Source organism: Drosophila grimshawi, unplaced genomic scaffold (assembly GCF_018153295.1).
Source record: "Drosophila grimshawi isolate 15287-2541.00 unplaced genomic scaffold, ASM1815329v1 contig_311, whole genome shotgun sequence".
Taxonomy (NCBI): domain Eukaryota; kingdom Metazoa; phylum Arthropoda; class Insecta; order Diptera; family Drosophilidae; genus Drosophila; species Drosophila grimshawi.
Window position 1 is genome coordinate 197154 of NW_025063098.1, and position 26654 is coordinate 223807.

At 35.7% G+C, this 26654-nt stretch overlaps 1 long non-coding RNA gene across 5 annotated transcripts in view; it reads left to right on the forward strand.

The window, feature by feature from the left end:
* LOC116805476 overlaps nucleotides 1–26654 on the forward strand; it is a 135939-nt gene that overhangs the window by 4246 nt on the left and 105039 nt on the right. Inside the window, exon 2 of one of the 5 annotated variants that reach the window (XR_004365208.2) lies at nucleotides 8707–8760. The exons of the other annotated variants lie outside the window; for them this stretch is intronic. This is a non-coding gene — a long non-coding RNA (uncharacterized LOC116805476). The remainder of the gene's footprint in view (nucleotides 1–8706; nucleotides 8761–26654) is intronic. 5 annotated transcript variants of the gene reach the window in all.

The following is a 26654-nucleotide window of genomic DNA, read 5'->3' on the forward strand; positions in this document are numbered from 1 at the left end:
CGCGGGCAGCGCGGCAGAGACGAGGCCATTATAAAATGGGCGGAGCTAAGGTCGCCGTTCACCGTTCACTCGCCAAGGGTTCAACGCACAGGCAAAGTGTGGTGAATTTCAGCTTGCTCGGCCATCTCCTGCGCTGTCTGACTTGAGGTGAATACCAGCTGGACATATGTTTGTGTGTGTGTGTGTGTGTGTGTGTGTGTGTGTATACATATGTTTTTAACACATTCAATCCGGTTTAAATTTATTTATAAATTGTTCTTAAAATTGGTAAGAAAAAACCGACTGAATTTTGTAAATGAATTTATTTATTTATTGTCAACTAAAGTCAGTCGACACAAGAAATACTAAAAGTAAAAGAATTGAATTAAATTTAATTTCAAATTACATATATAAATGAAATAATATGAAATATTTATAAGACCTCTGGGGGTATTTAAATGCAAAATGGTCCAACATTTGTTGCGTGAATTGGGGGAAACACAGAAAAACCCAATCAGACCAAATCTTCATAGTTAGCTACAAATATATCAAATGTATCAGATATTACTTATATACTTGATATTTGCTAATCTACTAATTTTGAAAGAAAGTATTAAGAATGTAAATATATGTATGCATATATAAAATAAGAATAATATGTTAAAAACAGTTCAATTCTAAAAGCTCACGCAATGAATTGGAATGCCAAATAGATAGATAATATTCTCAGCAGCATAGATTCTATTTTATACTCAAAGAATATATGTATTACGTAGTTATGTATTTGCAAATATCCTAATCTGCACAAAAAATCATCGCCCTGAATCTTAGAGATGATTTTTAGCTGAGCTACTCTGAACTCAAATATAAAAAATAAAATAATATAAATTTCATTACATTTTTGTCAATATTAGTAACGATTTTTTCTAAAAATTAGGGAATGCATTTCAACACCTTATTTTTAATTTTCATTTCATCATAATAGAAAATATTTCGAAGAAAAACCCTTTTTGGCCATTCTAATTATTATAAATTTTTTGCTTACATAGAAATTATTTCGAATAATAAGAAAAACTTTCTAGTTTATATTTTTAGTGTATTATAATTAGGGTACTATACTTAATTATAATATTGAGTAGCCAGTCTATATAACCATATTATTCTGTCCGTCTTTCCTAGTTTTTTTTATTGTTATATGCGTAGAACTAGCTTAGTTTTAGAGCTATCTTAATGAAACTTAGTATTAGCCATAAAGTCGAATTATACTTTTATTTGGCTGCCATAAGAACAATCGGTCGAAAGATTTCTTCTTGTACTAAAACAATTATTTTATACCAAGATATCTAAGACTATATTATATATCTGACATAAGAATATATATCTGAGATAATGATAATGATAAATTCCTTCAGAGATTGGGTTAATTACTTTTGCCATATAAAACTTAGTTTCAGAGCTGAGGCCATAACATTTTGAAGTCAGCTCAAAATATTCAAGCAACGCTCATGCCTACTAAAGCAATGGCTGCTCTTCTTATTATTTCTGAGCCCCAAATAACATTTATATGATATAAATGCTCAATCGATAATGCCGCAAAGGGACAGTTCGAATAATCGATAATATCTATGCGTTCGGTTTTCCAATGAATTAAGTTCCCCTTATGTTTTATAATTAATAGTTTCAGCTGTGAAATAATTTGAATACCATTTTCTTTTACTACGAGAAGCGACTAGATGTCAGATCAAATCAATTGTTAACAAGTTGAATAGCTGATAGATGGATTAGATAGCTAGAATCATCCGACTGAAGTGGAATATAATAACACGTAATGAAAAAGTATTAAGTACGATTTTAATACATATAAATTCAATGTCTAAAAGTAATGTAGGTAAGAAATAATCTGACGCAAGATCTGACCATTCAACTGCAATCAGACAACCATAATCCATGCTTGATACGGGATCACTTCTATAAGGGATGTATCTATTAGAAAATATTGAATGATAGGAAATATCGGGCTTTAACCAAGTTTCGGTAAACACTAGAATATTAAATTCAAAATAAAGACAAAAGCGATAGTCACACGATTGTATACAAATTTTGTGGCTATGAAGTTATTTCACTCCAAGAACCTTTTCAGAAGACCCGAGTTTCTTATGACTTTAGTTTAGCAAATACGATATTTGATATTGAGCAAAATATGCTCTCAACTTTAAATCCATTACCTCATAATCGACATACAATTTTTACAACATCGCATTTTTAGAGCTTTACAAATTTGTATTATTAACGCTTAATTAATACTATCTTTTCCCATAGCTACTCCTACTCTAAGCCAATCGTTTACTCACAGAATTTACAGACAATTTTGAACATGTACACATATTTATAGGTTGACGCTATGTTTTAAAATTGTTTGTGTTTCGACAGGAATGGTTTTTTAGACTTATATACATTATATATTCATATTTTAATGCATGGCTTTTCCATCATAATTTTAGAACAAAATGTTTCTGTTTATATTTTTATGCCGTACCCATATTATACCAATGATTCCAACGCCTTGCAGAACTCGTCTCCGACCCCATGAAGTAAATATTCTCGATCAGCATCAATAGCCAAATCTATAATGCCATTTGCGTATATCCTTCTGTCCGTCGGTCGAATCTTTATATGTGTATCTTTATCATTTTGAATATATCCTACATTTTGCAGCGATCACTAAGTAAGTCGAAGTCGATCCAATCGTACCAAATTATATAGTTGCCATAGGAGCATTCGGTCGAAAGAATTTTAATTTTTACTCAAGTTTTAACTCACAAAGTTTGCGACTTATTTTGTTTCACAGATATATTTATTAGATACAATATAACCACACAATTGTGGAATATTCAGTTCTTAGCTCTTCAGACATAAGACAGAAAACATTTGTTTAAAGCATACATCATACAATGTATTATCTAAACTAATAATAATATCTCGTAATTCGGAGTAACATTTTGATAAGGGTAGGTTAACTTCAGTCTTCAAGGGTAGCTTGTTTTCGGCATGCCGTTCTTGCTTGCTTATTTATTTTCAGGAGATCAACTGAAGGTATATTTCCTATATTTATATGTTAAATGCTATAATACAAAGGAGTACATATTAAAATGTATGCTGGTCTAACAACCTTTAAGATAAGCTAGTTCAGATAGAGATATCCCTCGATATTTTATTTTTATTTTGATGAGTTTTCGACAAAAGATTTCTTCTGTGAACGGTGTACATACACACACATACACATATATATATATATATATATATATATATATACATATAAATATATATATAAATTGATATCCAAATATCAGCTCTATTTCTCTTTTATATAACTGAGCGCTGGTCAGTCTAACCAAGCATTAACATACTAAATATGGTCGGAGTTTTTTTCATTACCGTGTTGGGATTTGGCAGCTGAAATTTGAAATGATTCAGACTTTCTGCACGTTAGAACAAAGAGCGGATTTTAGAAATTCGACACCCAAGTCGGTCAAAATGGTAGTTTTCATAATGCTATGTGATTGGCGAAAATATATTTGGAAATTTATTGGAGAATATGTCTAAGTCAAAATTAATAGAAATAATAATATAGCAACAATGGAAACGATTTTTCTATATTTTTATAGCTAAATATTTATATTAATCCGACTAAACTGTGTACATATCAATTATCATTTAATTGAGAACAATTTTGTGCATTCTGCACTGCAAATAAGTTTTTCAAACTATAGCATAATTTTCTATCAATTATGTATGTGGAAATATATTTATTATCTAAGCCTAAAATAATTACCAATGAGGAATATAATTTAAAATTCGACATATATCCTATGCAGATGTATTTATAGGATATATGTCGAATTATATAAATAAATATGTCTTTTATATCTAAAAAATGTTCTTGAATATGCGGACAGTGTATATGATATCATTTAAAAATTGATTTAAACACAATTTGGTTAATAAATTCTGGACAACAGAAAAGTTAATCAAACAAAAGCTTAATTGCGAGCAATTATATGTGTGTAATGGTTTCTTTGTATGATCTTAGATCTATTGTACAATTTGGAATGATTTCTTAACATAATACAAGACTAACATTTTCTATGTCTTGGCAGAGCTGAGCACAGAATCAGCCAGTTCACACACCTCCCTGCTTGAGGCGACCTCTGGTGTTGTAAGCTATGCACGCTATCTGCACTCGACGAGTTGTAGATGGCGCTGTCTATCGAACCAGTACAAGACCAAGTTGAAATGCGCTCAGCTGTCGCTCTCTCTCTCTGCTCGCTGCTCTCTTTCGCACACTCTTCAAGTCACCAACACAAGCAAACATGCTGAAATGTCTTAGTGTTAGTGGATCTGCTTCGAGTGTGTTGGTGCTGGTTACGCCAACGACAACGTCGTCCATAGGATTCTGAGCAGAGCCATTTAATATGTTGGCATTCCGAAACATATCGAAGTATTCTGAATTGGAATCGCAATTGGAAGAGCCAATATAAATAGGAAGACAGTCCGAATTGTGGTCCAATCAAGTGGACATTAGGAGAGCGAGTATCTAATTAGCATTTCCCTCAACTTGACATAATTTATTGAAAGCCATTTCTTGAATTAATTATGCCCGCCTGCATGTTCACTAATTTGATTTATGGCACACATTAGAAAAAAAACTTGTATAGACTTAAACAAAGCGAACACGTGTTCCGAACTATTAAGTTAAAATGATAGAAATATGTATTTTCGATGTGAACACGTTTAATAATGCTTATATGTACATATCTGTGTGTCTGCATATGTATATAATGAAGCGAGCTGTCAGTTGTTGAATAAAACAGGAAGACTGCGAAATAAAATACAATCCCTGAATGAGACGTTAGTCTCTGCCCAAAAAACTCAAGTATACAATAAATTTGAATTGGCTACGAGCTCAGAATAGAAATACAAAAACCCAACAGATTACAAATGAGAATGCCTCCGAGTTTTAAGTGCTGCACTTGGCGGTCCCAGGGAGATTATTTCGTATACCAATTGAAAAGCTGGGCTAATTGAAATTTGTAAATCGAAAATCGAAAATGGAAAATGGAAAATGGAAAATGTGTACTTATCATAACTAAATACGCCATGTTTATGTCTTTGACAAATGGCCACAATTGATATCCGATTGTTCAAGTGCATGTGGCAGCTGCCACACACGCAACACGGCGGCCGGGGGCAGAAGGATAAACCGTCATCATTGCGGCTGTCAAAATTGTCAAGAGGAAATCATAAATAAAAGTGCTAACTAACTTTACGCTTAACATTTTGTGACATTTGATTGCATTGCAACACACTGTTGAACCATGAATAAAAAATGTACATCTGATTTTGATCAGAGAAATATTTCAATACGTATTTCGATCAGCCCTTTTGCAGACAAGTGACAAATGTAGTCATTATGCATATGCGTTTCTCCTCCGAATTCGTTTCGTTAATAAAGATGTGATGACCATTTAATTAACGCTCGGAGGCCGTTTCTGCAGTGGAAACGTTTCAGACATCAGAAGAAAATGCACAGGCCAAACCAAATGTGTTTAATATTGAATAAATAAATAAAAATATATATATACATGTTATATGAAAATTAAATTAAATCAAACAAAATTTGCATTTAACATATCTCTCATTAAGTATAACATAGGAAAATGGCTAAAAATAAATTCTAATCATCAACTTTTAAAGTCGTTGTATTATTATAATATAATGTAATACTTAACTCGTTATATTATTAATTTAATATTTAATATAATATAATGTAATATTTAACTAGTGAACAATTGATTTTTACTAATAACTGGTGCGCTAAATAATAAGTTTAAGCTTGTATCAATAAATAATAATAATAAAAATAAATAATAAATAACTAAAATAATAATAAAAATATTCTTTTAGTCGGATTCGTTGAGCACAACATTCTTTAAATTTCGTGATTATATTGTTCGTTGTCGCTAATGGGATAGTGGCTAGATTAACACTTTATTTAAATAAAACATATGTTTTTTTTTTTAAATTGTCTTTTTCAAATATAAGACAGGGCATTATAAGTCTTCTGCTAATAACCCCATAAATAATCAACAAATTTAAAACTTGGGAAACGTTTTCATTTATATTTAGCTTTCAGCATTAAACGATAATAAATTATAACAAAAAATATATTATTAGTGGAATTTATATTAACGCTTTCCTGTCTTGAAATATTTACGAATGTTGAATTTATGTGGAATGTTGTTGATGTAAGAAATGTAGGCAATGGAATTAGGGTAATAGTTGACTCAAACAAAAAAAAAAAAAATCTAATTGTTCGATTTTTTTATATGAATTTTAATATATTATTAAACAGTATATATATAATTTAAAATAGTCACAGTCGAGTGAACAAAAATTGTATAATAAGTCAACTAGATAATCCATGTTTTCACATTTGATGTGTTCTTATATTTTTATATATAAATGTAAATAACCCTTGAGTAATATTGAAGCAAAAATATACTGTTAATTAAATACCTCATGAATTAATCGTACTAAAAAATTGAAAATTAAACAGTTTTTTGGAGATTAATGTAACTTTTAAATTTCTAATTGAACATTTCTTTATTTTTGTTGATTTCATATATTATTTTAGCAACCTACATTTATTCCACTTTATTTTTTTTGTAGGTAGATAAACTTTACTATAAAAAATGCGATTTTTTTTATTTGCAATTTATTATTCGCTCTTCGTTAGGGTTCAGACTTACTGTCAACTGTTCCACAGTCAATGCCTTATATGAAGTTCAGTCCAGAAAAAAAACTTGATTTGAGCAATAAACTTGCATTGATTTAAACATTCAGTTAGCGTGCCTCGAATGACAGCGAAATGTCTTTTTACCATATATTATGGAAATCATAAGAACCAAAACACATGTGCAACAGGGCTTAATTCCCTAATGAACTCCCGTGTGGACTGCCCAACTGAGGCTAGAAACGATCCTGTGTCAATTGCATATTATTGACTGTTGCTGTGATTCAGTGATTCGCATTAGGAGATTGCTGACCTGAAACCCATTAGGGCATTAACTGTCCCACATCCGGCGACTTCAGAAGTCGCCCATCATTGCAGTGCTCTCAACCTAATAACACCAATAAAAACAGCTCCAAATAGGGCCCCAATCCAACCCCATCTCATTCATTACATTTCAGCACAAAGAAAGACACTGTAAACGACTTTTTGTGCAAAAATTATATTTCAGAGCTGGCTGGCGCCCGGCGAATATGATTTTATTGCCGTCGCTTTTGCTCAACGGGCGGTGGCCATTGCTGGCTTCAGGGCAGCTCGGGGATAGGGTTGGGGTTGGGGTTGTGGTTGTGGTTGGGGGTGGGGATGGGGTTGGGGGTTAAGGTCGGGGCGTGCCACGTCACAAGTCGCTGCTGACACGCCCCATTCCATTTCATTACAATTCATTTTGCAAATGTAAAAAGTTGAAATAAGCTAAAAGCAAATCCTAAGCACGAAGCCAAGAAATATCCAACAACAAAACAAGCACATGCGATACATACAAGTAGAGTCGTATCTTCAAGTACATTTGTGTGTCCATTGGAGCTGTGGTGGGTAGTAGTCCGTAGTCCGTAGTCCGTAGTCCTAGCCCTGTCGGAGGAGGTGGCTGCTCCAATGGCGCCGTGCCCACTGCCACTGCCACTGCCAGAGCCACGTCGCCGCTCTTACAATAGTGCGCCTCAAATTGCCCCCGGTCGGCGACCATAGCCAAGTAATGGCATGAAATGGCCTTTTTCCATTATCCAAATGGAAAACTTACACCAACAGCGAAGACAAATGGAAACAAGCCGTGGCAAGCCAAGAAAAACATAAGAAACCGAAAAAGAAATTTACTCGTGCGCATCATTGCCGTCGCCATTGCTTTATCAGCCAGAAATTTCGCAAAAATCGAGTCGCACTAAAACCAAACGAGGCACAAGACCCCCTCCCCCTCTCCACTCCCGCTAACCAAACCGGCTCAGTCCATAGGGGAGGGCAGAGCGCAATCGGTACGAAAATTAAATGCTTGAGATCGCTTAACATGCCTTGGCCCAACTTATTAATTAAGTCTTCCTTCAAGTCGGGGAAATTATATGTAATTCTTTATGGTAAGAGCTGGGACCACAATTTTATTCAGAACAAAATTCATTTCATTTGGCTTTAATTATGATAAGGAAAAAACTTTCTGTTGGAAAAAAGAATTATAATAATTAACCTGTTGTGGGCAACGTCCCTTAAGGGACATCTAATCTAATAAGTAATAGTTATCTTCCTTACTTACTTTATTTGATGATGTTGCAACCTTTTCTTTATTTGATTAATATGCAAAGTAATTCAATATCTGCAGTAGGTATTCCAGCTCGCGTGTCTTTTCCGATACATAAGCAACTAAGATTACGATATTTGTTTTTTTTATTTTTCATTTAGATCTTTGAATATAGTCAAACCCAAAAAGGTCTCATAGAACTGTTTCCCGCCCATTTTTCAAGCTAAGAGGAAAATTATCTGAATATATGTATATATATATATATAGATATATAAATTTATTTGACCTTTGAAAATTAATTGAGAGACAATTCCTGAAAAACTAATATTGACTTCAGTTAATAAAAACTAAAAATTAGTTTCTTATATTTTTACAGACAGACTAGACTCTTACAGAATTGAATAAAGTTTGTACATATTCTTCGATCAAGGTAATTCTTAATTAATTATTTTAAATTTAAATTTAAGTGGATTTTGATTTAAAGTATAATCATTCTTTTATATGCGAAATAAACATTTTTTGGCAGCTCTATAAGTGCGAGTTTAAAATAGATTATTGTATGCACACTATTTGTTTTACAACCAAAAAAACATTAACTCATTTTCAGAGATCTGCGAAAAAAAAGTCATCAGAGACATGAGTCACCATTTTCTAAAAGTTCGCACTCTCGAGTAAGGTGCAAAATAAAGTTAAACTTTAAAGTGGAAAAGTTCGTAATTTGAAATGTGAACCACGGGCAAATTTAATGAATTTATGATTTATTGCTACACTAACTACTAACAACTTTTTAGTAGATATCAAGTTCTTAAGTAGTTAAGCAGTTAAGGTAAAGACTTATTTCATTCATATGCGCCAAAAGCGCTTCGTTAACAATGATACTTTTAACCTTAACCTTCGAGTTGTGCTCAGAGTCAAGGCACAAAATTGCTGACCCAATTAACAAAACAAAAAGGAAAAGAGAGAAAAAATCACAAAACAAGACAGAAAAACAAAAAGAAGAAAAATATATATCTAAAGGCTTAAATGGAAAACGCATCATTAAAAGGCGGCAAACAATAAAACTCGAAATAAAAGAAATGCGAAAGAAAGCGAATGTCTCCCAAAATGGGAGCGCTTAAACACTGGCCAACTAATGGCTCAAGGTCGCCAAGACAATAATGATGATTTAATGGGCTCATAAATAATTTAATGGCTTTTAACTTGAAGCGCAAGCGAAACACCAACAAAACACAACAAACCCAACCCAACCGAACCGAACCGAACCAAATGTAAAGAACGATATAAGCGACGATCTTCGTAAAAAGAGTCACTCGATTTGACCATTTTCTCCAGATTCGACGACTTAACTTGCTCACCAAGGGTTAAGCGAACAAGGTGCTTCTTATTATACTCAGTACGCATTGTGTAAAAAGGGTATATTTGTGTTGTGCAAAAGAATGTAACAGGCAGATGGAGGCATCTCCAACCTCATATAATATATATATATTGAACATCATTATCTATGAGATAGAGATGATATATGAGATAAGAGAATTCTAATTTGGATTATAAGTTCTCGTATACCTCAATCAATTATGTCTATAACTGCTCCGGTTTTGCGAATTTCGATACATTTCGATAACAATAAAGACCACAATTTTGGAGATAGACCCTTTCAATTTATATATATTAGGTATACATTGACATATTATTGAACTGCACAAATTTCATCAATATCGGATAAGAAACACTCAACCTTTACTCATATTGATCTTGAAATGAAAAACTAAACCATATTCAACTGCTGGTTTCAGGGTATATCGAAGTCGAGCTCACTCGACTCCAGCATTCTTGTTTGTTTAATAATCAATGTATGTATGTATGTATGTATGTATATATGTATGTATGTATGTATGTATATCGCAAACGACGAAAACGAACCTGAACGTCGCATAACTTGCGTTATTTATGGAAATGATAGGGGATATGGAGTGGAGTGGAGTGGAGTGGAATGGAAACAGCATAGGTGACCATTGGCAATGGGAGGAGCGAGGTTCGCTGAAATTAAATTCAAAGTTTATCTGAAAAACTTGTTAATTTCAAAATGGCATTAACAAACATGCTGACAGTATCTGCCAGAAATGTGTGGGTAGCTTTATGACACTTTGCATGTGTGTGTGTTTGTGTGTGTCTGTGTCTGTGTGTGTGCTCAACCCCAGCAACGAAGGGCTCAGCACACTCAAAGTTTCTCCTGCTGACGAGGCACACACAGTTATTTGGGGGAGGGGGTCGCTGCACAAGCAGAGATTAGTCAAACAATGGATTCAGCAAAAAATGCTTACCTCCGGCCAGAATGGGCAGAATGGGCGGGATGGGTTGCTCTGGGGCTTGGCATGGCAGAGCAGCGACGACTTAATTAAATCAGGCGACTTGCCCCTTTCAGGAGCTGGAGGGCTGCACCGCTGGCGTTGTGTTAATCGCCGTCATTAAAAGAATATTGTCGGGCGCTGAAACAAAAAGCTTCTCGAGCACCTGTCGGGCAAATGACTCCGTGTCAGCAGCAGCAGAGAAGGTCTCAGATTCGTTTTTAAAAATATATTTTGTAGCTGAGCGCTCAAGAATTACAAAATTAAGTGAACACAAAGCAGCTGCACAGTGGTAAAAGCAACCCAACCATTTACATATAATATTGCACTCTAATATATCTATAAAAATTCAGTGAATTCGTATTTTTCAAGTGTAGTATTACGTTTAATTTATTCTGTAAAATTATATTTATGTTAGTATTTTTTAATTTTATATTTTTTTCTACTTAATGTGCACTATGATTTTAGAAAAGATTCGAAAAATAACATTTTGAAATTGCAATTAAAAATTAAGAGAAATCAAATTTAAAGTGATTAATTAAATTAAAATTTAAAATTAAAATAATAATAAAAAATGTACATGGGATTTTGGGATTAAACACATATTGCTAGATTTGGGAAACCTAGAACACAAACAAAAATATGTTTTTACTTTTCGTATTTTCCAATAATATCCCAAGTAGAGCAGTTTGTTTACTAATGCAGCTCAATGAATGCAAAATGAATAAAGTATGCAGAATACTTGCGTATATTTAATGGAATTCTGGCATAATTGAGTTGAAATCATTTTTGATAAGCTAAATTCACACTTCAAAGATCAAAAGAAAGAATGCAACCAGACGAGTTTATAGGTTTCTGCAAAAAAACAAGGCAATTAAGAATAAGTTGAATAAGTTTTCAGTTTTGGATGGATCGGGACTAAGTGTTAATAAATATCAATATTTCATAGATAACAAAAATATGGAAATTATTGTGTTTTAGATGTTTTTATTGTATTTTGTTATTGGTCTGATTGGCAATAAGTGTTTGATCATTGTACATTTTAATATCCGCAGATTCATTCATTTTTTAATATATATTTTTGTTCTAACTGTAATTTTAAATTTGTATATTTTGTATATATTGGAACAGTGTTGTTTCCATATCTTCTACCATCTGAACCAACTCGATGGATGTACCAGGTGTCGACCTCTATATTTTAATTACCGTTTTATTATTGCTGTTCCTGGTGTTGTCTTTTAATCGGGGCACGAGGCAGAGCAGAACAGGATGTCAAAGTCTTACTTATGCATATTTACATATGCATATATGTTAGGCAGATGTATCCACATGCCGCATGTGGACACTTTCACCTGCGACATCAGTAAATCCCACACGCACGCAGCAGTTGGGGCAGGGCAATGAAACTTAGTTAGAAACCATCGCTGTTGGGCCGTTTACGACTTATTAAGTTGGATAAACGTTTACGATATGAAAATGAGTAGAAATCTTGTGTGGTTAATTAAAAACAACCAGAACCAGAACCAGCCCCAGCACCAGCCACAGCACCAGCTCCAGAAGAGAAGAAGTAGAAGCAGAAGACGAACAGTTGACAAGCCAATTTGGTAGCAATCTCGCAGCCAGCCCAAAAATCCCCTTCTGCCACTGGATGTAATAATAAAACGGTGTGAAATATAACACAAGCCGCAGTAGAGAAAAAAGGCTCAAAGTAAAAAGAACAAAAAAAAAATATAAATAAAAATGAATGCAGCGACTTATGTGGCACGAGTTTGGGCTTGTTAATTGTTTTATGATGCGCCCATAAATCTGAGCGTGCACCTCCGCAGCGCAACATACGGCGGGCTGCTCGTAAATTACGCCGGGACACGCATTACAACAAAATAGTCAAATGCGCCTCAAATACCCCTCTGCTTTACATCATTCGGCAATTTGCCTGCGCTCAACTTTCTACTTGCAGTCTCTAGAGCAAGGCAAAGGCGACCAAATCAATGCTGGATTCTTACAGAATTACAAAGATCTTTGAATGATACTCTGAAATCCAGCATCAATCGTCGCCCCAACACACAGACTTCATATACCATATACTCCGACTCCGACTCCGACTCCCATTGCTGCGTCCCCAAGTGCCACGCCCTAGACAGAGATGGTCGCATGCGTTGTACAACTGCTGGTTGTGTATCTATCTATCGTTTGGCCATTTGGAATACCGACGGCACATCGTTGCCAGAGCGCAGGCATGGCCGCTGCTGCCTCGGCAGCCATCAATGACATCGCTGGGCGACAGGGGATGTGGCAGGGGGGGAAAACGACCTTTTTACAAAAACGACCCAGCAACAAATGCCATGCGTTTCAGGGGTGGGTTTTGCAGCCATGAAATACACTTTGAAAAAATGGTGCTGCTCTTAATATAGTCTGAGGGATATAAATAGTTTTCACTCGTCTTTCGGGTGGCTTACATAATTTATTACTGATACCTTAATTAATGATATGTATATTGTGATTGTTGTTTTTTAATTACTCTAGAGAAAAATCGGCCTAAAGCGAAAATTGCACTGCAAACTGCACAGTTTTTCTTGTGTTTAGAAATATATTATAATTATAATAGATATATATATTAATATATATATAAATTAGAAAGCCTTTTTAATTTAGTAAGGACAACAATTTAGGAACATTTCAATAACAATAATATTTTTTTCTTCTATTTTTTTCGTAATAAAAGAAAATTGTTCTAAAAACTAGAAGTTTGTTTGTAAAACTCGCTTTAAAATCGTTTTTTTTTCAAATTAATTTTTATACATTCTCTATCTGAAATTCAAAAATATTAATGTTTAATTATAATACAAGAAACAGCAAAAATATATTTATTTTTCCCCCTTTTTCAAGTGCATTTTTATTACATTTACAAAAATAATGATGTATTCATATGATAAACTTTCTATTTATTTTAAATTTCAATACTTTGAATATATCTGTTGCATATATCATATTATTTTCTATTCAAGTTAGTTAAGGCTATAAATTATGGAGCTGTACTCTGATTCCAACGGCTATAAGGAAATCCCTCGAAATTACTTGCGGTTAATAAATATGCACTTTTAGTTACGGCCAAAATTCCGGCCAGAACTTTTCTCATTTAACTTTTGGTCCACTCGCTTTTTTTCTTTCTTCTTTTCGTTTTTTATGTACTGCTGATGGCTATTAGGCTGCGGACTCGAGCCGCCTAAAATGCTGCCAGCCAACTATGTGCGGGAAAGTATCTCTCATCGCTCGTTGTTGCTTGTTTTTTGAATCTGTTTAATTTCGTTGCTCTAAGATGCGGCGGCGTTGTTGTTGTGTTATTTTGGGCGTCGTTGTATTGCATGTCATGAATGTTTCATGAAATTCGCATTACACCATTTTGGCACTCAATGGAATTTACAAAATATCTTGCTGCTGTTTACTCTCAAATAACAGTCCATAACAAATATACTTTCGCAATTGAAAATAAACATTAATCAAATATTTTCTAAATATGCATTTATTCAATTTCTTCAATTATTATCAACAATTTCATTAAATTATATTTCTAGCTTATATATTTGGAAAGGGCAAACAATCTTCGGTTTTCTTTTTTCTCTCAATTTATTAAAAAAATATACTTGTGCCTTGTCAGGGCTCGAGCCTTAGGGTAGTGGTGGGTAGTCTAACGAATCCCACACAGTATGTGGTTTTGTTTTGTTTTGTTTTGTTTTTTGCTCATTGAAACGTTGTATAAAAGTTTTTTCTTGTTACTGAAATTTTGATGAGCACTGTTATCAAAGTAACTTTTTGTTGTCTATCGTGGCAGACCAATATATATTTTGTTTTCGGCTTTCACATTTGGCTGTGGCCCACAGCGGACGTTGAGCCTTACAAAAAGTTCAATCTGCACCAAAGGGAATATAATTCCGACTAAATGAGATTACCTGTCGGCAGTAAATTCCTTTGGACTTAATTTTTGCTTTCGCACCTATTTCGCCTTCTCACTCCACCTCAATATTTGAAACTTTACATTGTCTGGGACGACATTTCAATTAAGTTCGAAGTCACCCTGGCTCTCTCTCGGCGTTTCACAAAGGCAGCAGCAACTGGAAGTCAAATTTGCTCACGTCGCGGCCCCGTTGAATTTTTATGCTGGGACTTGTGACTTTGATTCAAAAATGGTCGGTGGCCTGCTGCACATCGCATCTAATCTTGCATCTAATAAGCATTTTCAATCAACTTTTATGCTTGCGTTGTAAAACGTAATCGACCCAAGCGGCCCCGCCCCTGCCCCCCTCCTATTCTTCTTGTTGCCTGTCTAGCTCCGAAGCAAATCCTCTCTCACACAAACACACACACACATACGCCGCACAATAACTTAATCCGTAAATTTTATTTTTTAAAAATCCGTAAAACCGTTCACAGGATTTCACGTGCGCCCGTGGACCATAAATTGAAATCCAACCCGAGCCCCACCCCCTCACCCCACTCCCCAAAAACACACGCACGTGAACAACTCAAAACTCACACACAAATGAGCACCGAGCACCGAGTGCCTCAAACTCAAATTCGAGTGCGAGTATGAGTACGAGTTCGAGGGCTGCCTTTCTTTCCTAGCAGCCCTCGCTGGTGACCTGCACGATGTCGACGTTTGTTCCGCCCAATCAAGGCAAATGCATATTGCTTGAAAGGAAAAACCAGAAAAAAGTAAAGCTATGCATCAGATTACTGTGGAAAATAATATAATAATCCAGCATATACATGTACACAAAATTATAACATCCGTTTATGTTCTTTTAGTGGAATAGTACCTTAGTTCAAAATCGACAAAGTACATTGATAGTAATTATGTAATTTGTGAGTTCATGACTACAAAAAACATCGGCTTAAAATAAAAGTCACCCTGAAATCGAATCATAATTTATGGCCAACAACAAGATAAAATTCTTAATATTAAAATGACTTATTTAAATTTTGTCAGCAATATATTTCTTAACAATAGAAGATATTTCTTAAAATGATCAATAAAAACCATTATTTTTAGAAAAAACCCTTTCTGAAAATCAGAAAATAATTAAATCTTCACTTTCTACTCTAAATATACTATGTACTTAAGAAATCTTAAAACATTAATGTTTAATAATAATACAAACAGCAAAAAACCTGATATTTAAATTCTCTGTGTACACGTATAAAATAAAATCATTCTGGAAATAAAGAAAAAATTTTACATCTTAGAAAAATTTACTTCAAAATTCAGAACAAAAACAATCCATGATTTTTAGAAATATACTTTCTGAATAAGAAGGTCGAATACCATTGGTCGAGTTCCTTTTTTTCGAGTGTAGTTGTTTCTGCAAATGTGTTTTAATTGTTAATTTATTTGGTGGCTCATTCACTGCTCGTTGGTGCAAATTAATACTAATTGTTGAAGAATTTAACATATTTATCGTAACGGAATTTTTGTTTCTAATTTTAGAAGATTTTGATTAGGGATTCTGTTAAACATTCCTAAAAGCTATGTTTGGTAGTATATATATTTCTTTATATAGTAATTTATATGACTATGCAAGTCACAGTAGATTCTTTATGCTCAGTAACACTTTTCGCAGCTCCATAATTATAAGAATCCCTTCGGCACATTTTAGATGTGATAGTTTTGTGAAGTTAATTTTTTTCTCGAAATTTAGTCACTTTTCACGCACAATTTGTGTCAATCGCTTCGTAGTTGTCCCACTGTGAAAGTTGGCATTGCGATTTAAAATTTATTGAATAACCATTCGTAGCCACAAATTTACGGCAGAAATAACCTGAGTAGCTGGCTGGGTTGGGCTATTCTGATTATGCTGATGCACCCCGGCCCTTTTTGGCCAAAGGAGCTGCGTCAACGAAAACAAAAACAACCCATCCGTTTGGGGGCATGCACGTAGCAGTGTTTTAAAGAAAAAGGAATGGGAAAAAAAGAATCGCCAGCCATTTTGTTGGCTTTTATCCCTTTCACGAATTTGATGCGTTTCATTTGATTATTTTGCGTGCGTGCTGGGAGCGAGGAGCATACCAAAAACAAAAACCCATTTCATGCCAAGCAACCACAAGTGGCTCCAGGCCAACCAGACCAGCCAGGCCACCAGGCATCCTGGCATCCAAGCAGCCAGGCATCCAAGCATCCAAGCATCCACTTGAGATTGCAGCTCCGCTTCGGTCCGCGTTTCGCTTCGTTGCTCGTAATAACACGCTTTGATAACTTTCATGGGCCATAGCCAGCCGCCTACTGCTCCTGATGCGCCAACCCTTGTCCCTTTCCATCGTGCCTCGTCCCTTTCCCTTTGCCTTTGCCACTCGCACATTTTCATTCCATAGCATGGCCAACAGCATTCGTTCATTCAACAGCGATTGCTGGCTGGCTCCATCAATCTGCGTCCCTTCGACAGATTAGCTTCGTTAAACTTTATTTTAAATTTATGCTCCAGCTCCAATTTCAAATTCTAGGCGGTATTCATGGCATGTATCGCTCCGCTTATCCTTTCGCTCGTTGCCTGTCAATATCCATTTTGTTTGTTGTTTAATGAACACGAAAATTGAACCCCTCACTTTCGAGCACCTTCAACTGCCGCACGACGCCATTTTGTTGCAGCCCAAAGAGCTGGAGAGACTCCATTAGTTGGGCAAATATTAAGTACGACGCTTAAAGTTAAGTTTTATTCAATTTCGCATTCAATTTGCAATTTGCATCTGTGCTGAAAATTGCGACAAAGGCAAAATGCAAATTTTTGCACAGAGGGCGGCCAGCAGCAACTAAGAACTAAGAACTAAACAAACTCACATTTTCCTCTACCGCAGAGTTCAACACACAAACACACACAGATATATGCATGCTTACACAATTACCATATAATCGGATATTTATTGGCACTGCATGCGACAATTGTCCGTCCCATCCGTCCCATCCCGTCTGTCCCATCCCATCCCAGCCAAACCGCTGCTCAATTCAGCTGCCTCAGTTGCGGTTTATGGACGCGCTTTTGCGATTTTTATGGTTTTATAATGCATGCCGCTGATTATCGCGCATGATATGCGAATTAAATTTTTACAATTTGCAAATGCAAATACACAAACATACCCAAATATGAATACGCTAAGAGAGACAGAGAGAGATGGAGAGAGAGAGACAGAGACAGGGACAGTTCTCCCGTCATTGGCTAACTGGGAACCTGTCGCCATCATCCATTTTAATGAGGTAGTAGACTGGAAATCGAGCGCACTCCTAAACGAATTTCAATAATGATTCAATCTTAATTTGAATGCTCGACTGCATTCGAGTCAAGTCAGTCGTCGGGGCTCTTAATAAAGGTTTAATGCAATCATCAATGCGATTCCCCCTAAGCGCTCTATTACGAAGGCGTTCCGGCTTTTAGTTCGGTTAGTTCAAGAGCCTCACGTTAATTACTGAACCCCCTCCACCTCCCCCCCTATTAATGGGGGCTATCTAAAGTACGTCAACTCACGAATAACAAAATGAGGCTATTACGAGGCAAACCGTAAAAGTGGCAGCTCCGCGACGCAACAGTTGCAATGAGCATTTGATATCTCAGCCTATGCACTTGAAACATTAACTGAAAATCGCAGAATAATTCTTTGAATTCTAATTTCACTTCAATTTCAATTCAAACCATTCAAGTGAGTTTTTGGTGAGTTTTTGGTGAGTTTTTGAACTTTTAAATGTTCAAAAATGTATCTCAGGTGCTCAACTTACTATCTGACTATCTCTTTTTAGATAAGTTCTTCTGAAAACAATTTTTGATTAATTGTTTGACCTAATAATATATTAACCAGACTCACTAGTAACGAGTATATAGTTGTATTTATAGTTAGTTAGTATAGTTCACTGGGTTGAATACCTTTTAACTTTGCAATGAGTCTGTGAGGTAATGGAAGCATTTACGTATCCAAAATAATTTGTTATTTCCCATTTTAGTGCATTTTTACTTCCAAGTAACTACGAATTTATATTGGTTAAAGGAATCTTTTAGTTGTCCAGCCTAAACTGTAGCACTTCACTCGTTAACGTAACATGGAAAAGGATATAATGAAGTTGTGCTAAAGTATGTGACATGCAGAATTGGGACTCTCCGACCCTACACAGAATATATATTATTGATCCGCAGTAGCGACGACTAGTTGATCCAGCCGATCATAGTCAGGGAGCTTACATTCTTACATTGATTTAAAGTATACCAAAATGCAGTTAAAGTTTCGATCATCGATTGCAATTAAATCCATAATTTATGTATCTTTGCGTAATGGTAATCAATGCACTTATCAGAGTACGCAACAAGTTTCTGTACATATATTTATAAATACTGCATTGTACATATGCAAATTTGGAAAGGAAGTCTGCAAATGTCAGCCAATCAATTTTAATTAACTTTGTGGAGTAATTAGGCGTTCTTTGAAGTTTAAACTTGTACAAAGATATTAAAATCTTTGAATATGCGTTGCGCAACTGGTCTTAAATACAAATCAAATATTGAATCTTTATTCTAAGCAATTTTGATATTTGCAAATTTTTGGTAATTTGGATAGCCAATGAAAAAAAAATCACTTCAATACTCTACTATTATTTTGAGAGACTTTTTCAGCGTGTCGATTTGCATACCTTAGACTTGAACGACTTAAGATACGTAAAGATATGAAAGGGTATCTATAAGTCGATCTCTCTTGGCTAGAAAGCTCTCTCTTGTTCGCAATATGTTTGTTGAAAACATAAAGTTTAACGACTTGGTAATCGTGCTTTCGGCTTTCATTGGCGCCATTTTACTCAACGTTCTTTGCCTCCGAATACACTTAGGTTGAGACAAAGGAAACTTTACAGCACTCGACGGTCGCGCCTCACATTAGCACATCTGACTGTAATATTGTGTTATTGATACACATAAAGAAGAGAAGAGCTAGGGATGAATTCAGGAGAAATCAATTCGATATTCAGCGCACAGCAAAAATTTCAATATGTTCGGGTTTTTTCTTCATTTTCTTATTATTTTTTGTTTTTTGTTTTTTGTTTTTTGTTTTTTGTTTTTTTCAAGTTACATCGTCGAGCATCGAGCAGAGAACGTGTCTCGCGCATTTTATTTATGAGAAACAGAACCCAACTGAAAGTTATGGATGCATATATGTACACGAGTATGAAGAGCCCCAGCCTAGATACAAGATGTTCAGATTGGAAGTGGGAATGCACACATGTGCTCGCAAATAAAAAATCTGAATGTACATAATATGTATGTACATATTTTCATACATGCTAAGTATCTGTATGCTGTCTGCGAGGTTTCCACTACAGCCAAAATTAAATTGCTTCCCGAATAAGCAAATGGCAAAGCATAACAACATAAATGCATAAGCAAATCGCAGCAATCGGCAGTGTCAGAGCTGAAAAAATATTGTTATTGCACATGCGACATGCATAAGAATTAAGAAGAGATCGAAAGCACATGAAACTGAAAAATGCTTATATATATACATATAGAGGATATACTATAAGCTGCCTGCTTACATTTTACTGTCTACTGTCCCCTAATGCTCACATTAACTCAGCTGTCCATTAGCAAAGTGGGCGAGTTGACACATTTCCCAATTGACAAACATTCCACTTTAATTGCAATATTTTAAATATATTTCAACAAAATGCAATTTGTTCACTTGTTGCCTATCATAAATTCATGTAGCATGAAAACGGCTAAAAGCATGAAAAAACCGACAGCCTGACAAATTTCCAATCCGTGGAAGATTTACAAATATTTATCCGCTTATCTTTGAAAAAATATTTTAAAATTCATATTGCTTATATTAAATGCAAAGTAAGAGCCTTCTGTGCAATGAGCGGAATACTAAAAAAATTGTATAAATTAAAATAGTACAAATGCTAATTATACTATTTTTGGTCACAATTTTTTTATGCATTTGTATTTTTATGCGCACTTCCATCCCCAAAAATCACTGATGTTCACACAGAGGGTGGATTCCTTACAACTTCAAAAGATTGAGGAAAAGATTGTCTTGACCACGCCCAACCTGTTCTTTGCAAGCTGTTATAATCTGGTATTACATTGGAGTTATAACCAGAGTATTTCGCAGTCGGTTACGCCTGACTGCAATGTTCTCACTTGTTTGAATATGCTTTCGCTGTACAACTGGTTTTATTAACTGGCTGATTGTAATAATTAACTGCTGAAAGAATATACAAAAATATATATTTGTGTTATTAAGATTATAAATAAAGTAATTATTTCTGTAGTCACTTAACAAATTTCTTTTTTGCATTTGGTAATAAAGTAATTACGAATCTTGAATACAAGATTAGGCAATTAGATGTTCATTAATTGTTTTTTGGCCAGGCCTAAGCAATATATTTTAGCCACGATATTTTTAGCTAATTGCGAATATTTATGAATGTTTGCACATAATTATGAGCAATCTTGAGTATACAGCCTACGCAAAATATTATTGAATTGCGTATAAGCAGCAGTGTGAGCAGCATCTCCATTTATTTATATAAGAAATGTGCTCAGTCCAATTCATCTGCTGGGGATGGAATGTGTTGCTCTCATGCCACAGAAGAAAATAGCTATGAACATTTTGAGAGTTCGTTACATGTAAACAACGACAATAACATGCCTTATGACTGGGGTAGTCTGTTGGATTGAAATCGGCACTCTGGCGGGTGGAGGAATGGGACTCATCCGCCTGGATGTTGCTCTCTAGTGGGAGAGTGCCAGCTCGTGGCAACGTCAACGTCAACGTCAACATCATCGTTGGCAAATGTTGAAAAAAACAAATTTTTATACTTGTTTTTGGCCGGGCTTATATATTTGTGTTTTATTTTTCACAGCGCTGCAAAATATGCGACTGTGTGTGGGATGTCGTTGTCGGTGTCGGGGTGGAGTGGGAGGGGAGTGAGGAGTGGGGTCTGATAGTGCGGCAGTCGGGCGTTGCTGTCGTTTGGCATGCCCTGAGATATTCCAAGATATTAGTCATAAAACGAGCACACAAATATATATAAATTCATTTGAACGTGCCGCGCACCCCCTGCCACCTATCCCCTCCCCCTGCCATATTCCAACAGCTACACGCTACACACCTCAGTTGTACAGTTATGAGGATGGCCACCAGGTCGTGCCGTTTTTATACGATGTACTGCGTCCGCGTCCATCAAACTGGAAACCTAATTTTCTATGGTAATCCCAGGCAGCAAAAAGCTAAGGTTCACTTACCGAATGACACGGGGTTTTGGTCCATCCTCCGCCCCCTTCATGCAAACATAAATTATGCAGATCCTGCAAACGTGCTTAGATGACATTTTTCTTGAGGTGGCTCCCTCCTCCCCCACAAGGGTAATACACATTCACATATGTGTGTGTGTTTGCCTGTAGATACATATGTATACGAGGACACACACATGCTGAATATGCTGTGTGTGCACTCTGGGAAATAAAACACCCTGAGTTTTAGAAATTCGCCATACTTTCGGCTACAACTGCTCCTCACCTTTTATTCTGAATGTTTGCATTACAAAATTTCAATGCAGATATTTCTAAAATTTAGAAAAATATGTCTAATATTCAGAAGAATTCTCATATTAGCTGCTTCTTACTTGTCACTCTTTGATCTTTGGCTTTAGACGAGTGTTGGAGAAATCCGAGCTAGATCAAAGATGGCCTACATGTGTCGACTTTTGGGCCAACAACCGTTTAACTCAATTTACTTGTTGTTAATATTATTATTAAACATTGCATTTTAAGATTTCAACAATTTCCATAATTTTACATAGTTCATAAATATATATAACTTAATTTGAAAATACTTAAGACTTTCGGGGTTCGTGAGTTGATAGACTTCCCACTGAGCTACTCGGCCTCCAAGGCTGACAAGTGTTTATGTGTGTTGCATTTATAATTTATTAATAATAATAATATTCTAAACTAACAATATTTATTAGTATTAATATTTAAAAATTATTTCTAAAAAACAAGAAAAACTTTCTAGTTTTTCGGGGGACTTCTAGAATTCAGATCGTTTTTCTGAGTGTACACACATATTGTGTGGATATGCTGTGTGTGTCTACGTGAAACGTATAAAATTGTTGCTAAAACCGTTTGCTCTGTTTATGTAACTCTACTTGGCAAAGACGCACATGTGTAAAACAGCCAACAGCCAACAGGCAACTGCTTAAAAAGTTTCTGGCACAAATAGCGAAATAGATATGGCTGGACAGCCAACCAAGCTCCAAATAGTATGGCAGCCAGTCTTGTGTAGAGCTGCAGCAATCCACGCCTTGTTTATATGCGCTGCTGTCAGCCAGCGTGTCCAGCCATTTGGCTTATCCTTGATGAAACTAATCCCAACTTCGCCATTTTTATATGCATGTACTTCTGTGCGCAGCACACAAAAACTTTTGGCCAATCTTTTTACGACTTCATTTGCCAGTTGATAGTTGACAGTGCTGCCAGCGGAATGAGCAGCACTAGGAGTAGGAGGAATCGGACGAGCAGCAGGAGCACGAAAAGTAATAAGTCACCGAGTCACGACAAAAGCCACCTACTCCCCCCCTCTCTCTCTCTCTCTTTCTCTCTCTCTCTCTGTCTATCGTTCAATCATTCCCTCTTTATCTGTGCATTCGATGTGAGCTGCTTTGCAACTTTTAGTTTGCACTGCGCAGCGTCTTGCCAGATTGATTAGACTAATACATACAAGCTGAACCACTATTTATTTCTTCATCGAGCATTTCATTTTCGCTGTCTTATTCCTTATGATATTACATGTATATTAATATAAATTAAATATTACCTTTCCAAGAAGTACAAACTTGTATTTGTAGTCACCCGCTCGACATGAAAAAAATAAAATAAAAGCTTCAGAAAAATGATTAAACTTAGATTGGATAACAATGCTGTAGTCAGAAATGTATCGTCTGTTCTTGGTGTAACTGCAGTAAAATTAAAGAAAAATGGACTAAGAATTAACAAAACACAAATGTTTTGATCTTGATATTTTATATAGATACTCTTATAAACTTATTTATTCAATATATCAATATACCCCCTGGAAACGTCTGGGTTGGCTAAACTGTGATTAATTAATTATATTCCACAGATTCTTTATTTTAGGTCTCACTTTCTATATCTCTCTTTCTCTTATCCTAACGTTTTCTACTTTCCTTATTACCTAGCCACAAACGTTTAACAATTGTTGGTCTAATTGGGTTTTCTGAGTTGCCCCAAATACCGCAGATATTCAATATCTTATTTTTTATATTATTTAATTCGTAACTTTCGTTTTACATTTTGATAATTTAATTAATTAATTAAATAATAAATCGAAACTTAAATAAATATGTAGTAATTGCAGTATTCCGTTTTTAAAGTAAACTTTTGGTGTGCTGTGGAGTGTTGGAGTTATCAAACTGATTTGAGCATTCGATACAGCTGAAAATGATTTCATTCGTGCCCCACCTAAATTTAACTAAACTTTTTTATATGCGTTTAGCCAAGTGGCGCCTCCGGCCCCGCCTCACTCCTGCCACAGCACTGACTCAGCCCCGCACTTCGGGGCAGCTACACACAGCTCCTGTTGTCAGTGTTGCAATTTCGCGCTGGTTGCATTTCAAGTTTTGTTGCCACGACGCTTAAGGCGCGGACGAGGGCCATCGTAAAAAGCTAAGATCGCCGTCCGCGCTGCTGGAGCCAAACAGAATTTTGGTTCGTTTCGCGTTATTGGGCAAAGCCATTCCAGCTACCAAGCAACCATGGCGAAATACTGACAAAAACCAGCAGCAGCAGCGAAAACAAATATTAGACCTCAAGATGTTGCACTGCAAAATATTTGTAATGAACAGAACAGAATTATGAGAATGCTAGAGAATTGTCAAATTACAGTCAATCTGCCAATCTGGTGTCTGGACTAAGCCCAAAGGCCTGAACTTTGTCAGTTCTGATTAAATTCCCGCAGTAACTTTGCCGGAACAATAAAACGAGAGACTTGGCAAAGTTTTTGGGTGCGAGAAACACTTAAGAGTTCTTTAATTGATGCCTCCTGTACTGTAATAATCGTATGTCAGCCGCGTTTGTCTCTGTGTATTTGCATGTGCGCATTTTTGCCGGGCACTCGTATCGTAAACTTTCTTATGTGAGTTTCTAGTTGTTTGCTTAACGTCAAGAATCCTTGGAGAGGAATTCGGAGCGAACGACAAGCCAACAAAAAGTTCAAAACTATTTGAATCTGTACGCCGACCCAGCAATAAAACGACCACCCACAAAAGACAAAACCAACCAAAAGAAAATTTATTTCCAGCAAGAATTACACATAATAAGCTGAACCTACAACTGAAGAAGGGTCTCCTCATAATTAAGCCAACTTCGGTTGCAGACAGCAGTTGGCTGTCAAATCAATCGAATGTATTTTTGCATATATTGAAAATGCTCTTTAAGGGAAGAAAAACAAAAATGATTTTCTATTCTAATTGAACCATCGCTGGGTGTTGAACAGTGGGTGTTTGTAAATGTGGCAGCCATAAAATGTAGCTGAATGTTGAATGTTGATATTGGCCGCATAGCACAAACAATATTATTCCTTGCAGTAAATAAATTGAAACGAATTCAATTGGCAGCGGAATGTTTACAAGTGAAACGAGGAACCCACGTCAAAGACACAAACACAAAAACAAATAAACAGGCTGGCAAACGAGCGGACGACAAAGAATCGAGCACGGACATCGAAATGGATAAGAACATGCTGTTGACAAGCGAAAAATAAACAAATTCAGACAACTTGAACAACATCCACTCCAATCCATCGCGCAAGCCATCTTCGACCTGCAACTTCTTTAGTTATCAATGGTAGCCATTGGCTCACCGTTCCCTCAATCCCCCAATCCCCCAATCCCAGTTCCCCTTCCAGGCCATAGCCAAGGCGTCAGTGCCATCACAAATGTCATTGGCGTAATAAGCTGTTTGTTTTAACGGCGCTCGTCGCTGGACTGAACTCTAGACGTTTCGACGCATAAACAAAAATAATGACTCAGACCAGGCCGTGGTCTGGTCTTCAACGGACGGAGTTGGACCGTCGAGCAAAGCATAGCACAGAAAACAACATGCCATCATAAATTCGGCTTGCGTATTTATTTATAATAATTTATTTCAATAACAACGACAGCCATTCATCTCCAACTCCAGCTTCAACTCCAACTACAACTACAACTCCAACTCAGTTCAGCCACATCCCCATTCCCATTCCTCTTCTGAACCCCATTCCCTTGCTCTGCTCAGCTTCAGTCCCTTTCATATCCGAGCAGCTCTGGCTGGGCCCCATTCAGGTTCGTTATTTTTTCTGGCATTTCAAATATTTGTACAGTTTTTGTTGTCGCTGAGCGACTGCATAAATATTCGAATATCAATTTATGGGGAAAACTCGAGTATTTGGGGACCGGCATAATTTAACATTTTCTCTCGATTGTTTTATTTTATTCAATTCTTTTATTGGGGGGAAAGTGTTTTTAGATCTTTGTTCGACTCGAATGCATATTTCTACACACACTAACGGCGTTTCGAAAAGAATATTTCCAAGTGGTTTTTAGAAGCTAAGATACACTTGATTGCATAGCATTCATTTTAAACAAGAAAGAACAGCTCTCTTCCACACGCCGAAGATTACATACCCTAGCAGAACGTAGCTCGACTGACTATAATAAAATTAATCTCGATTTTGGTCAGGTTAAAATGCATTTGTCGTATTAAATGTACAGCTGAGAAAGAAATAATAGCACATTTTTTAATTTAGTAAGTTTAATGAACTTAGGACCATGTTTTGAGAAGTGTAAGTCGCTTAAAAAGTGGGAATGAATAAACCAAATATTTTGATAATTGTTTTCAACATGCTTAAAAAATTTTATAAAAAAACGAGAAAAAATATTAGCATCAATTTTTAA